Below are 14,518 nucleotides of genomic sequence, written 5' to 3' on the forward strand. Positions count from 1 at the left end.
AGTTGGAGAAGTCGACGTTCATACCACCGGGCTGCAAACTGCCCAGGCGAAATATGAGGTGCTGTTCCTCCAAGTTCCGGCGGGCCTCACTATGGCACTGGAGGAGGCCCATGACAGAAAGGTCAGACTGGGAATGGGAGGGGGAGCAACAAGTCATATCCTCATGTTGCTCGCACACTCCAAAGGCGTACAGGTTTTGTAGGTTAATTGGCTTCCGTCTCTAAAGCCCCCCCCCCACTATCGGTCATGGCTGACCATGGGTGATGCATCCTGGTTGTTGGCTGCTTGCTCCAAACCTCGGCTAGAGCAGTGTCGATGTGTGGGTCGGATGCAAGGCTGGGCGATGTCATATGAAGGACAGGCTGTTAACAGCCCATGCAGCACGTCCCCCCCTCCCCACGTCGCTGATCGATCTAAAGGAACGGTTTGGCACCAGCGCCATCCCAGGAGCTGCCAGAACGAGGTTGGAGACAACTGCCTCAGGGACTCCCAACTCCGGATTTCTCTTGAGGTTTAATCCTGGAGCCTTTTCCATGATTGGATATGGCCACAAGTCTGTGGAGGTTTTAGATCAGAGTTTTCCCTCTCCAAGATGGACTGCCTTCCCGGGGGGGCGTCTACCTTCCCGTCTTTAGCACCTGCCCGCTGCAGCCTTCATCCGCCATCCCAGCCGTTGTGACGCTCCACTAAAGTCAGCCGTCATTCTCCGCCTGTTCCATCGTTGAGGTCTTGGTTGGATTGCACGTTGTCAGGGACCTCCCCCTCGACCTTACCGCCATAGGTGACCCTACCAGGAGTGTAGCTCCAGACGGCATGGCCCTCAGGATCTCAGGACCACACGAGCTTCTCCACCTCGACAAGGTGACAATCCACGGAGAAGCTCGGCTTCAGTAAGGATTGTAAATTGTCCCTAGTATGTGGGACAGAGCTAGTGTACGGGGATCGTGGGCAGCACGGACTCAGTGGGCCGAAGGGCTTGTTTCTGCGGTGTATCTAAGCTGAACTACAATGTTGAGAAACTATATTCTGCACTCTAGTATTTTTCTCTTCTCGCCATCTATTATACTTGTGTTTGGCTTGATTGTCGTGATTTGAATTGAAAGATGCAGCATGAAAATAGGCCCTTCAGCCCACCGGGTCCATGGCGACCATCACTTACCCGTTCCACTATTTCTACGCTATCCCACTTTCTCATCCGCTCCGTAAGGGCAATGTTACAGTGGGCCATTTAACTACAAACCTACACATCTTTGGGATGTGGGAGGAACCCGGAACACCAGGGGAAACCCACGAGATCACAGGGGGAACCTGCAAACTCCTCTCGGGCAGCACCAGCATCTGCAGTTCCTTGTGTCTCTGTTTTTACTGGGGTTGATTGAGGGATAGATAGTGGTTTGGACAACGTTGGCAGCTCCACATGTCTACACCACAATGGTGAATGGAAAGGTGTGCATCTGTCTCGGATGGTAGACGGGCCACCACCATGTCAATGATGTCCTGATGCATCAGCCTAGATTTGGTCCGGTCTCTGGTGTGTACATAAAGTATCTCACCTTCAAGTGCCCCAGCCAACAAATAATCATGCACACACACACACACACACACACACACACACACAAGAGACCCCGATTGTGCAATCTGGAGTAACTTGTTGCAAATTGGCTCAGATTGTAAAATAACCTTTGCCTCGTAGTTTGACCATAAGCCAAGAATGTGGAGGCAGATCCAGTGACTCATTCTGTATTGGTCTTGGACCAGTTCTACTTCATTCTTTTGCAATTTGTGGGTTTGGAAGTGGAGAGGCTAATATTTTTTATGGATGTCTCCCTCTGACCCACTTTCTTGCTCATTTCATTTTGTGCAATGTGCAATATATATGCGGCACGGTGGCGCAGCGGTAGAGTTGCTGCCTTATAGCGCCAGTGACCCGGGTTCGATCCTGACTACGGATGCTGTCTGTGCGGAGTTTGCACGTTCTCCCCGTGACCTGCGTGTAGGTTTCCTCCGGGGGCTCCGGTTTCCTCCCACACTCCAAAGACGTACAGATTTGTCGCTTAATTGGCTTCGTGTAATTGTAAATTGTCCCTCGAGTGTAAAGGATAGTGTAAGTGTGCAGGGATCAGTGGTCGGCTCGGACTCGGTGGGCCGAAGGGCCTATTTCCACGCTGTATCTCTAAAACTAAACCTAAAAATCAAACTTAAACTGGAAACGTCTCTTCATCACTCCACCATCACCTGGCTCTTTGCAATTTCCTCTATTGCTCCATTTTCTTCATGAAACCGCCCTCTTCTATCATATCATATCATATATATACAGCCGGAAACAGGCCTTTTCGGCCCACCAAGTCCGTGCCGCCCAGCGATCCCCGTACATTAACACTATCCTACACCCACTAGGGACAATTTTTACATTTACCCAGCCAATTAACCTACATACCTGTACGTCTTTGGAGTGTGGGAGGAAACCGAAGATCTCGGAGAAAACCCACGCAGGTCACGGGGAGAACGTACAAACTCCTTACAGTGCAGCACCCGTAGTCAGGATCGAACCTGAGTCTCCGGCGCTGCTTTCACTGTAAAGCAGCAACTCTACCGCTGCGCTACCGTGCCGCCCTACTAAGCTCTTGCCCATCTGATTTACTATCTCTTCACACGGCTTGGTGTCAAGTTTTGTTTGGTCTAGTGAGGTGCCTTGGGAGCCTTGCAGGTTTAAGCTTCTTATTGTCTCGTGTACAGAGGTAGAGTGAAGAGCTTTGTTTTGGATGCTGTCCAGTCAGATTAGATGATATTGTACATCAGTGCAATCAAGTCAAACACAAATACAATAGGTAGAGCAATGGGGAAGATACAAAGTGCAGAATGTACTGTAGCTCTCAGCTTTGTAACACTTCGGTTCCATAGACCGAAGTTGCAAGTCCTATGCCCGGAATGGGGTGGAAATGAATCGGACGGTATCCTAGCTTTTGGAAGTTCTGTGCAGATGTCTTATAACAGCAGGGAAGTAGCTGTTCCTGAGTGTGGTTGGTGGTGCACACTTTCAAGTTACTGTGCCTTCTGCTGGATGAGGGCAGGGAGATGAAGGAATGACCTAGTTTATAACAGTATAACAGTATAACAGAGCTTTATTTGTCATTCGGTACCGAAGTACCGAACGAAACTACATAGCAGTCATAGAAAAAAAGAACACAAGACACATAGCCCCAACACAAATGTCCATCACAGTGACTCCAAACACCCCCTCACTGTGATGGAGGCAACAAAACTTCCACTCTCTTCCCCACGCCCACGGACAGACAGCTCGTCCCCGACCGACCCGCACAGTCCCCGCAAGGGGATGGAAGTCCCCGCGGCCGAATCGCAGCGGGCGCTGAACCGTCTCGCGGCCGAGCCGGGCGATGAAAGGCCCAGCGACCGAGCCTTGCGCAGCTAAGACCCGTGGCCGAGCCGCACCGGGCGATGTTAAGTCCCGCGGCCGAGCCGCACCAGCGATGAAAAGTCCCGCGGCCGAGCTGCACCGGGCGATGTAAAGTCCCGCAGCCGAGCCGCACCGGGCGATGTTAAGTCCCGCGGCCGAGCTGCACCGGGCACTGTTAAGTCCAGCGGCCAAGCCGCACCGGGCGATGTAAAGTCCCGCAGCCGAGCCGCACCGGGCGATGTAAAGTCCAGCGGCCAAGCCGCACCGGGCGATGTTAGGCCCCGCAGCCGAGCTGCACCCCGCGCCGTGAGGAAGAGAAAAGTTTCCCCCACCCCCCCCGCCACCCCCCACCCACACCACCCACACCACCACCCCCCACACATACACAACCAAAAAAAAATACAAAAACCATCCCAACACCGACACACAACAAAAAAAAAAAGGAAAAAAGACGAACAGACTGCTAGCGAGCCGCAGCCGTTAGGCGCCGCCACTTCCACTTAGAGATAAAGCGCGGAAACAGGCCCTTCGGCCCACCGAGTCCCCGCCGACCAGCGATCCCCGCACACTAACGCTATCCAACACACACTAGAGACAATTTACATTTATACCAAGCCAATTAACCTACAAACCTGTATGTCTTTGGAGTGTGGGAGGAAACCGGACCATCGTTCACCCGTTCACACTAGTTCTATGTTATCCCACTTTCTCATCCACTCCCTACACATTAGGGGCAATTTACAGAAGCCAATCAACCCACAAACCTATACGTCTTTAGGACGTGGGATGAAACCGGAGCATCCGGAGGAAACCCATGCAGTCACAGGGAGAGGGTGCAAACTCCACACAGACAGCACCCGAGGTCAGGATCGAACCCGGGTCTCCGGTGCTCTGAGGCAGCGGCTTTACCAGCTGCGCCAGTATGCAAGGCTGTTGACCTTGCAGGGAACTAAATGTGTAGGAAGGAACTGGTTTAAACCGACATGGACACAAAAAGCTGGAGTAACTCAACGGGACAGGCAGCATCTCTGGAGAGAAGGAGTGGGTGATGTTTCAGGTCGAGACCCTTCTTCAGAACTAATCCCTGCAGACTGTGGAATTCTCTGCTTCAGAAGGCAGTGGAGGCCGATTCTCTGGATGCTTTCAAGAGAGAATTAGATAGAGCTCTTAAAGATAGCAGTCAAGGGGTATGGGGAGTAGGCAGGAACGGGGTACTGATTGTGGATGATCAGCCATGATCACCGTGAATGGCAGTGCTGGCTCGAAGGGCCGAATGGTCAACTTCTGCACCTATTGTCTGTTGACTCCATGTTGCATCTCCAAGCCAAGGAACCCTTTCACTCTCAACAGCCCACCCTTATGCTCATGTGAATTGCACCCCCACCATTTGAATTGGACTTACTCCTGCTTTGCCATCATCCCGAGATGAGCTTCACACTGATCAGATTTTCTGTGAGTCATTCCACTTGTGCATTAATGCCGCACATCATAAGAGGAGCCTGCAAGGCTTTGCTGGCTTGTCATCAGTTCTTCCACTGCTGGAAACTGTTTCTCTTTAAACCCTTCACCTTTTATATATCTGTATATATATGTATAGGTATAAATATAGGCACAAAATGCTGGAGTAAGTCAATAGGACGGGCAGGATCTCTGGAGAGAAGGAATAGGTGACGTTTCGGGTCGAGACCCTTTTTCAGACTGAGAGCCGGGAGAGGGGGAGGGGGGGAAGAGAAACGAGAGATATAGACGGTGATGTAGAGAGAGATATAGAACAAATGAATGAAAGATGTGCAAAAATGTAACGATGATTAAGGAAACTGGCTATGGTTTAGCTGTTTCCCAGGTGAGAACGAGAAGCTGGTGCGACTTGGTTTGGGGGAGGGATGGAGAGAGGGGGAATGCAGGGGTTACTTGAAGTTAGAAAAATCAATGTTCATACCCCTGGGTCAATATTCATTTGTTCTGTATCTCTCTACTTGGTCCATATCTCTCTTGTTTCCCTCTCTCCCCCGTCTCAGTCTGAAGAAGGGTCTCGACCTGAAACGTCACCCATTCCTGCTCTCCAGAGAGCACCATGTGTACATATTCAGTGGTGCTGTTGCAAGTAAGAGATTCATTGTTCTATCTGGGGCACGTCACACTGAAACACTCCAGGCTCTCTTGATTCTTTTCCAATACCTCAGACAGTGGAGTTTTCTCACCATCTTCACGGCTCGGTGAGCACCAGTTTTTGCATCCAACCCACGTCACTGTGATCCTTTATTCCCGGCAACTCTGGGCTCTGCCCAATGCGGCGCGGTGGCGCAGCTGGTAGAACTGCTGCCTCACAGCGGCCGATACCCGGGTTCCATTCTGACCTCGAGTGCTGTCAGTGTGGAGTTTGCACGTTCTCCCCGTGACCGCGGGCGATTCCTCCGGGTGCTCCGGTTTCCTCCCACATCCACGAAGGCGTGCGGGTTTGTTGGTTGATTGGCCTGTTTAATATTGCCCCTAGTTTGTAGGGGGTGGATGGGGAAGTGGGATAGCGTAGCGATAGTGTGAAAGGACGATCAGTGGTCGACGTGGACTCAGTGGCTGTGTTTCCCTGCTTCATCTTTAAGCTAAACGAAACCAAACTATACTTTCACTCGTGTGGTGTACAGAATTTGTTGGAGGTGCCAGCAGTTCAGTGGAGAGCTGCAGGTGTAGGAGCCACTAAGTTTCAGATTCCAGCAGGAATATACCTGTCCCAGACTTTAGCAGCAATTCCCCGAACTGTATTCATGGATTTAGTTTAGTTTTCGTTTAGTTTCGCTTGGAAATACAACCTGTAAACAGGCACTTCGGCCTGGCGAGTCTGCACCGACCAGCGATCCCTGCACATTAGCACCACCCTGCACGCTAGGAACAATTTACTTTTATACCAAGCCAACCGACCTCCAAACCTGTACGTCTTTGGAGTGTGTGAGGAAACCGAAGATCTCGGAGAAAACCCTCGCAGGGGAAGAATGTACAAACTCCGTACAGACAGTACCCGTAGTCAGGATCGAACCCGCGTCTCTGGTGCCGTGAGGCAGCAGCTCTACCACTGTGCTGCCCTTGTATGCTGTTTCCACATAGTTATTCCATGGAATCTATCTACTGAAGCAAGCCAGTGAGACTGGTGGTAGAAGTGCAAGTACATTTATTTGATTCGCGAGAAATGGCCATAAGGGTCCTAACTAAGTCAGAATGCATTTATATATATTTGAGGTAATTATGTTTCGTTAAGTATATAATTGTTTCTAAGTGTTTTAATATTTTTCATTTTGTTCTTTTTAAAAATGCCACCCCAGGCTCGCATGTAAAACTTTACCATTACAGTTTATAATAGAATAAATCTTACTTTAACATGAAAATGATCACCTCACATTTTTTTGCATTGGAATTTCACCTACCATTAACCTCTATGTGATTTGGAATTTTTGCCCTGTTCCCAGAAGGACTTTGGAGACTTGAAATATATCAAATCAACTTTTTTTTTGAAAACAGGAAGGTTGGGCAAGAGTAGTTTCCGAAAGGCTGGAAGCAGCGAAAGTCCAAAGAAACATTAGGGTCCAAAAAGGTGGTGGTTTGTATAGAGTCATAGAGTGATGCAGCGTGGGTACTGGTGGGGAAGGGGGGGAGATGGAGGGGGGGAGCAGGAGAGGGGAGGGGAGAGGGAGGGGGGGGAGAGAGAGGGGGGAGAGGAGGAGGTGAGGGGGGGTAGAGAGAGGGGGGTGAAAGAGAGGGGGGAGAGGAGGAGGGGAGGGGGGGTAGAGAGAGGGGGAGGGTGGGGGGGTGAGGAGAGGGTGCTGCACCAATACGGAAGAGGTTTGGTCCCAATGGGTCCACTTGGTCCAGCATCCCTCTAAACTTGTCCTATCCATGTATCCGTCTAAATGTTTCTTAAACGTTGCAATAGTCCCAGCCTCAACTACCTCCTCTGGCAGCTTGTTCCATACACCCACCACCCTTTGTGCGAAAAGGTTCACCCCTCCAATTCCTATGAAATCTGTCCTCCCTCGCCTTAAAACTGTGTCCTCTGGTCCTCGATTCCCCTACTCTGGGCAAGAGACTCTGTGTCTACCCGATCTATTCCTCTCATGATTTTGTCCGCCTCCATAACATCCTCAGGATGATGATTCCCTCCTTGGCTGAGCTCATCCACAAATTACGAGGGAAGTTGAGGTCTTTCTGCTCAAAGGTCAGAGGAAGGGTCTCCACCCAAAAGGCCAGCCTGAAGAAAGCTCTTGACCCGAAACATCAGTCTGAAGAATGGTCTTGACCCAAAATGTCAATGCTCCCATGTGTAGGAAGGAACTGCAGATGCTGGTTTAAACCAAAGATAGCAACGAAAACCAAGGGTGCTGTTTATGTGGAGTTTGTACGTTCTCCCGGTGACCTGCGTGGGTTTTCTCCAGGTGCTCCAGTTTTGTCCCAAAGACGTACAGGTTTGTACTGTAGGGACATACGGATTAGCGGGGGGGTCTCGAACCCTCGGTTGGGCTAACGGGTCGCGTGGTGCGGGAGCGCGAGGTATAGTTGTGTCTGGCGCCAAACTGGAGAGATTAGATTAGATTATGTTAGCAGTTAAGTAGTGTGTGTCCAAAGTAAGTGCGTTGCGCCTTGTCACGGTTTTTACTAAGAATAAAGTCTTTTGATAATAACGCTCGTTTTTGGACTCACTACATTGGTGACCCGAACGTAAGATCTGAAGCGAACACATAGAATGTCACAGGTGGGAGCGAGCGCGGGCGAGGTTGACCTGCCACCGTTCTGGGCCCATCAGCCGCACCTGTGGTTTGTGCAGGCGGAATCACAGTTCCATATCAAGAAGGTGGAGTGTGACCAGGAGAAGTTCCACCACCTGGTGAGCTGTCTGCAGGCGGAGGTGGCTGCGCGGGTCAGTCAATATCTGACCAGTCCACCCCAAACGGAGCAGTACGTGGGGCTCAAGAGGCTCCTACTGAGGACTTTTGGCTGGAGCCAGAACCAGCGGGCTCTGAAGCTCCTCCATTTACCAGAGCTGGGGCAGCGGCTGCCGTCGGAGTTGATGACTGAGATGCTGACCTTGGTGGGCGACCATCAGCCGTGTATGGTTTTTGAAGCGGCATTTCGGGAGAAGCTACCCCGGGACGTCAGGCTAGTGTTGGCCGACGTCTCGTTTGAAGACCCGGGAGCGTTCGCCGAGAAAGCCGACACGCTCGTCAGGGAGCGGCACACCCGAGACAACTTGGTTAATCGTGTCTCAAGGCCCAGCGGCAGTCGGTGGAGCGGCCGAGAGAGTGCCGGATCGGCCGCTGTTTCGCAGTCTGCCAGCCAAGAAGGGGCTGCGGAACATGTTTATTGGTCGCGGGCACAAGCAACACGGCAGAATAGGCGCGGCTGGTGTTTCTTCCATCGGCGGTGGGGCCCGAAGCTGCAGAGCCCCGTGTGCGTTTCCAGGAAATGCCTGGGCCGATCGAATGTAGAGGCAGTTTCGATTGGCCGTAATTGCCGCCTCTATGCGACGGACCAAGAGACCGGGATCGTGTTTCTGGTGGATACGGGAGCGGTTGTGAGTATTGTGCCTCCCTACGGCTGTGAAGTTCAAGCGGGGGGGAAGGGGCCGCCCCTCATTGCAGTGAACGGTAGCCCCATCCGCACTTACGGTAAAAGGACTATGTCCCTGTCCTTCGAGTCTAGGACCTACCGTTGGGATTTCATCGTGGCGGATGTGGGCCAGGCCATTTTGGGTGCGGATTTTCTATGGGCGTTTTCGTTGGTCGTAGACGTCCGCGGTAGCGGCCTGCAGCCCTCGGCCGGCGTAAGGCCCCGAAGTACGGGGCCTACGGCCCCTCCAAGCGCCGCCCCACCCAGTTCAGCGATCCAGGCCATTACCACGGCCCCCGGTCAGTTCGATGCGGTCCTGGCGGATTTCCTGCAGCTCCTCGTTCAGCGGTTCGATGCATCTTCCGAGAAGCATGGGGTGGTGCATTTCATTCCGACCGAGGGCCCGCCGGTCTTTGCCCGGGCACGGCGCCTCCCACCCGACAAGCTGGCCATGGCTCGAGAGGAGTTCTTGAACTTGGAGAGGCTGGGAATTGTTCGGCCTTCAAGTAGTCCGTGGGCCTCCCCCTTGCATATGGTTTCCAAAGCATCTGGGGGGTGGAGACCATGTGGGGATTTCCGACGACTTAACGCGGCAACACGGCCGGACCGCTACCCGGCTACCATTACTCCGTTCGGGTTGTTTGAGTGGTTGCGCATGCCTTTCGGCCTTAAAAACGCAGCTCAGGCATTCCAGCGTCTCATGGACCGTGTGGGCCGAGGTTTGCCGTTCGTGTTTATTTATCTCGATGACATTTTGATTGCCAGCCGTTCGGTCCAGGAGCACTTAGTCCACCTCCGCACTATATTCCAGAGGCTGCAGGACCACGGCCTGATTCTGCACCCGGACAAATGCCAATTCGGCCTGTCGGTGGTAGATTTTTTGGGTCACCGGGTTACATCGGCCGGAGCCACCCCATTGCCAGCTAAGGTGGAGGCGGTCCGCTCTTTTCCACGTCCTACTACCATCAAGGGATTGCAGGAATTCGTGGGCATGGTGAACTTTTATCACCGGTTCGTGCCTGCAGCAGCTCGGGTCATGCTCCCCCTTTTTCAATGCCTCGCGGGTAACCCTGCAGAGTTGGTATGGTCCGCAGCTGCAGAGACGGCTTTTGTCGCGGTCAAACAGGCCCTCGCCAACGCCACCATGCTGGTGCACCCGCGCTCCTCCGCCCCCACGGCGCTGACGGTGGATGCCTCAGACGTGGCGGTGGGTGGGGTTTTGGAGCAGCAGGTCGAAGGTCAATGGCAGCCCCTGGCGTTTTTCAGCCGGCAGCTCTCGCGAGCCGAGCTCAAATATAGTGCGTTTGATAGGGAGCTCCTGGCCCTTTATTTAGCAGTCCGCCACTTCCGTTATTTTTTGGAAGGCCGTTCTTTCGTGGCCTACATGGATCACAAACCTCTGACATTCGCTTTTGCTAAGGTTTCTGATCCGTGGTCAGCTCGCCAGCAGCGGCACCTCACCCTAATTTCGGAGTTCACCACTGATGTCCGTCATATTGCGGGTAGGTTTAATGCTGTTGCTGATGCCCTATCCCGGCCGGCCATTCCCTCCGTGGCCGTGGTAGGCGGACAGGTGGATTTCCAGGAGCTAGCGGAGGCTCAGCGCCTGGAAAAAACGGCCGGGGTGTACGCCTCCACAACCTCGGGACTGCGTTTGGAGCAGGTGGCGTGTGGCCCCACAGGTACCAAGTTGTGGTGTGACGTTTCCCTTCCACGCCCTCGCCCGGTGGTGCCTGCCGCCCTGCGGCGTAAGGTTTTTGAGGCCATTCATGGCCTGGCACATCCGTCCATCAGGGCGACTTCGGCCATGGTGGCCGCCCGGTTTGTCTGGCACGGCCTGCGGAAGCAGGTGGCGGCCTGGGCACGGGCCTGTATTCTGTGCCAAACCTCCAAAGTTCATCGCCATGACCAGCCCCCATACCAGAGATTCGAGGTTCGCCCAGTCCGTTTTTTCCACATCCACGTGGATTTGGTGGGTCCATTGCCTTATTCCAGGGGTTATACTCATCTCCTGACGGTGGTGGATCGGTTTACACATTGGCCGGAGGCGCTCCTATTGTCGGACACCTCGGCGGCCTCCTGTGCACGGGCCCTGGCGTTGCATTAGGTGGCCCGTTTCGGCGTACCGGCTATCATCACCACAGATCGGGGAGCCCAGTTCACCTCCTCCCTCTGGGCCGCGCTAGCACAGTTGTATGGGTCTCGCTTACAGCAGACCACCGCCTACCATCCCCAATCCAACGGGATGGTTGAGCGCTTCCATCGGCAGCTGAAGGCGTCCCTCTGTGCCCGACTGACCGGCCACGATTGGAGCTCGTTTCGGTATCCCGGCTCAAGCCGGCCCATTTGGACAAGGACCTCCCTGTGTCGGTGGCCCAGCCGCCGCGCAGGGGCTGGCCTATGGCCGCCCCACTGGTCCCGCCAGCGGCGCCTTGTTTGCCACCTCTCGGCCCCCCGCCGCCTATGGTTGGGCCCGGGCCGCCGTTCCCGATCAAGCATTCTCCGTCACCTACGCCCTCCGCTGCCGTGGCCCCTCCCCGCCTCCCGTCACATTGGCGGTATCGGTTTCTCCCCTCCGTACGCGTTCCGGGAGGGAGGTCCGGGCACCCGTGAGGTATGGTTTCGAGGGTTCTGGGGGGGGGGGGGTCATGTAGGGACATACGGATTAGCGGGGGGGTCTCGAACCTTCGGTTGGGCTAACGGGTCACGTGGTGCGGGAGCGCGAGGTATAGTTGTGTCTGGCGCCAAACTGGAGAGATTAGATTAGATTATGTTAGCAGTTAAGTAGTGTGTGTCCAAAGTAAGTGCGTTGCGCCTTGGTACAGTTTTTACTAAGAATAAAGTCTTTTGATAATAACGCTCGTTTTTGGACTCACTACAGTACATCAATTGGCTTTGGTAAAAGTTGTAAATTGTCCCTCGTGTGTGTAGGATAGTGCTCGTGTACGGGGATTGGTGGTCGGTGCGGATTCGGTGGGCCGAAGGGCCTGTTTCCGCGCTGTATCTCTAAATTAAACTAAACTGGTGTGAACGTCTGATCGATGGTTGGCATGGACTCGATGGGCAGAAGGGCCTGTTTCCCTGCTGTATCTCTAAACTAAACTAAACTCTAGACTTCCAAGGTGCTTCTCTTTCAGTCCCATTACCTCCTGCTGATCAGGGATATTAAATGTCTCTTCAACACCCTGTGGCATGGAGGGGAAGCTTGGCTGTTAAAACAACACGCTACGTACATAAGAATGAGGTTGTCAGGAAAATTATGGTGGCAGTGAAGATAGGTGCGCAGATATTGTTCCTTGCAGTGTTTTTTAATTAACTTTGAGGTGAAATTTGTGGTGGTTGTGAAAATTGATTTGCTCTGGGAAAGGTGCGTGGTTGCTGGCTTATTTATGATGGGTTGGAGCTGTGGACAGGACCTCTCATGTAGCTGTCAGATCAGGCAGTCAACAAAATTCCCCATGATTTACTTTAGTTTAGAGAAACAGCGCGGAAACAGGCCCTTCGGCTCACCGAGTCCACACCGACCAGCGATCCCCGCACATTAACACAAGCCTACACACACGCGAGGGACAGTTCACACTTATACCCAGCCAATTAACCTACAAACCTGTACGTCTTTGGAGTGTGGGAGGAAACCGAAGATCTCGGAGAAAGACCCACGCGGTCACGGGGAGAACGTACAAACTCCTTACAGATAGTGCCGGTAGTCGGGATCGAACCCGGGTCTCTGGCACTGCAAGCGCTGTAAGGCAACAACTCTACCGCTGTGCCACCGCGCCACCCTAAATGATCAAGATGTCAGTAATGGCACGTAAGACCGGTTTTGCTGCGGCCATTTTGTTTGGGCCCTTACTACAACCCTGTTTCACACAGGGATTAAGATCTTTATCTTGTACTTTATTATCTTTCACGTTATTCCCTTCATCACGTATCTGTACACTGCGGACGGCTCGATGGTAATCACATATTGTCTTTCCGCTGACTGGATAGCCCGCAACAAAAGCTTGTCACTGTACCTCGGTACGTGTGACAATAAACTAAACTACAAACTCAATTCTAGGGCGAGATGGACGAGGCCACCATTGACTTCAAGGCAGCACTTGAATGATTGTAGTCAAGGAGCTGACACTGGTACAGCTGGTAGAGTTGCTGCCTGACAGCGTCAGAGACCCGGGTTCGATCCTGACTTCAGGTGCTTTCTTTGCGGAGTTTGCATGTTCTTCCTGCGACTGCGTGGGTACAAAACCGTGCGGGTTTGTAGGTTAATTGGCCTCTGGAAATTGCCCCCAGTGTGCAGGGAGTGGATGAGAAAGTGGGATAACATAGAACTAGTGTGAGAATGGGTTCGATGGTTCCATAGGGGTTCATTGGTGCTCTATTTGTGTTTTATTGATGATCGATGATGAGCATGGATTCAGTGGGCAGAAGGACCTGGTTCCATGCTGTAACTTAAACTTAAAGACCTGGTGAAATTAAAGTCAATGGAGTCCAGGACTAGAGATCATAGACTCAGAATCAAAGGATGTTCTTTTAGGAAAGAGATGAGGAGACGTTTCTTTATGGGGTGGTGAATCTGTGGAATTCTTTGCCACAGAAGGCTGTGGAGGCCAAGTCAGTGGATATTTTTAAGGCAGAGATAGACAGATTCTCAATTAGTACGGGTGTCAGGGGTTATGAGGAGAAGCGAGGAGAATGGGGTTAGGAGGGAGAGATAGATAACAGTATATATAACAGTATAACGAGCTTTATTTGTCATTCGGTACCGAAGTACCGAACGAAACTACATAGCAGTCATAGAAAAAAAGAACACAAGACACATGACCCCAACACAAACGTCCATCACAGTGACTCCAAACACCCCCTCACTGTGATGGAGGCAACAAAACTTCCACTCTCTTCCCCACGCCCACGGACAGACAGCTCGTCCCCGACCGACCCGCACAGTCCCCGCAAGCGGATGGAAGTCCCCGCGGCCGAATAGCACCGGGCGCTGAAACGTCTCGCGGCCGAGCCGGGCGATGAAAGGCCCCGCGACCAAGCCTTGCGCAGCTAAGTCCCGTGGCCGAGCCGCACCGGGCGATGTTAAGATCAGCCATGATTGAATGGCAGCGTAGACTTGATGGGCCGAATGGCCTAATTCTACTCCTATTCCTTATGACCTTATGTCAAGAAAGGACACAAAGTGCTGGAGTAACTCAGCGGGTCAGGCGTCATCTTTACACTGGATGGCTTGATTGTAATCATGCCTTATATTTTCGCTGACTGGATAGAACACAACAAAACGCACTGTAAGAACCGCAGGTGGGGTGTTCCTTGCCCCCGCTCTGAAACTGCATCCGCGGCAGTGGCCGGTGGCGTGATTCTGTGCGAATGTTATTTGGGGCCATGGATGTCTCACGTCTTGGTCCAAGCTGATGTTGACAGTAGGAGAAGCGTAGGTTTACTAGGTTAATTCCCGGAATGGCGGGACTGTCATATGTTGAAAGACTGGAGCGACTAGGCTTGTATACA

General features: G+C 52.7%; 1 protein-coding gene across 5 annotated transcripts in view; it reads left to right on the plus strand.

Moving 5' to 3' along the window:
* The window catches only part of jade2 (jade family PHD finger 2), a 155,360-nt gene that overhangs the window by 43,245 nt on the left and 97,597 nt on the right, over window positions 1–14,518 (plus strand). The gene's annotated exons all lie outside the window — the stretch shown is intronic.

The sequence above is a fragment of the Rhinoraja longicauda genome, chromosome 14 (assembly GCF_053455715.1).
Source record: "Rhinoraja longicauda isolate Sanriku21f chromosome 14, sRhiLon1.1, whole genome shotgun sequence".
NCBI lineage: Eukaryota > Metazoa > Chordata > Chondrichthyes > Rajiformes > Arhynchobatidae > Rhinoraja > Rhinoraja longicauda.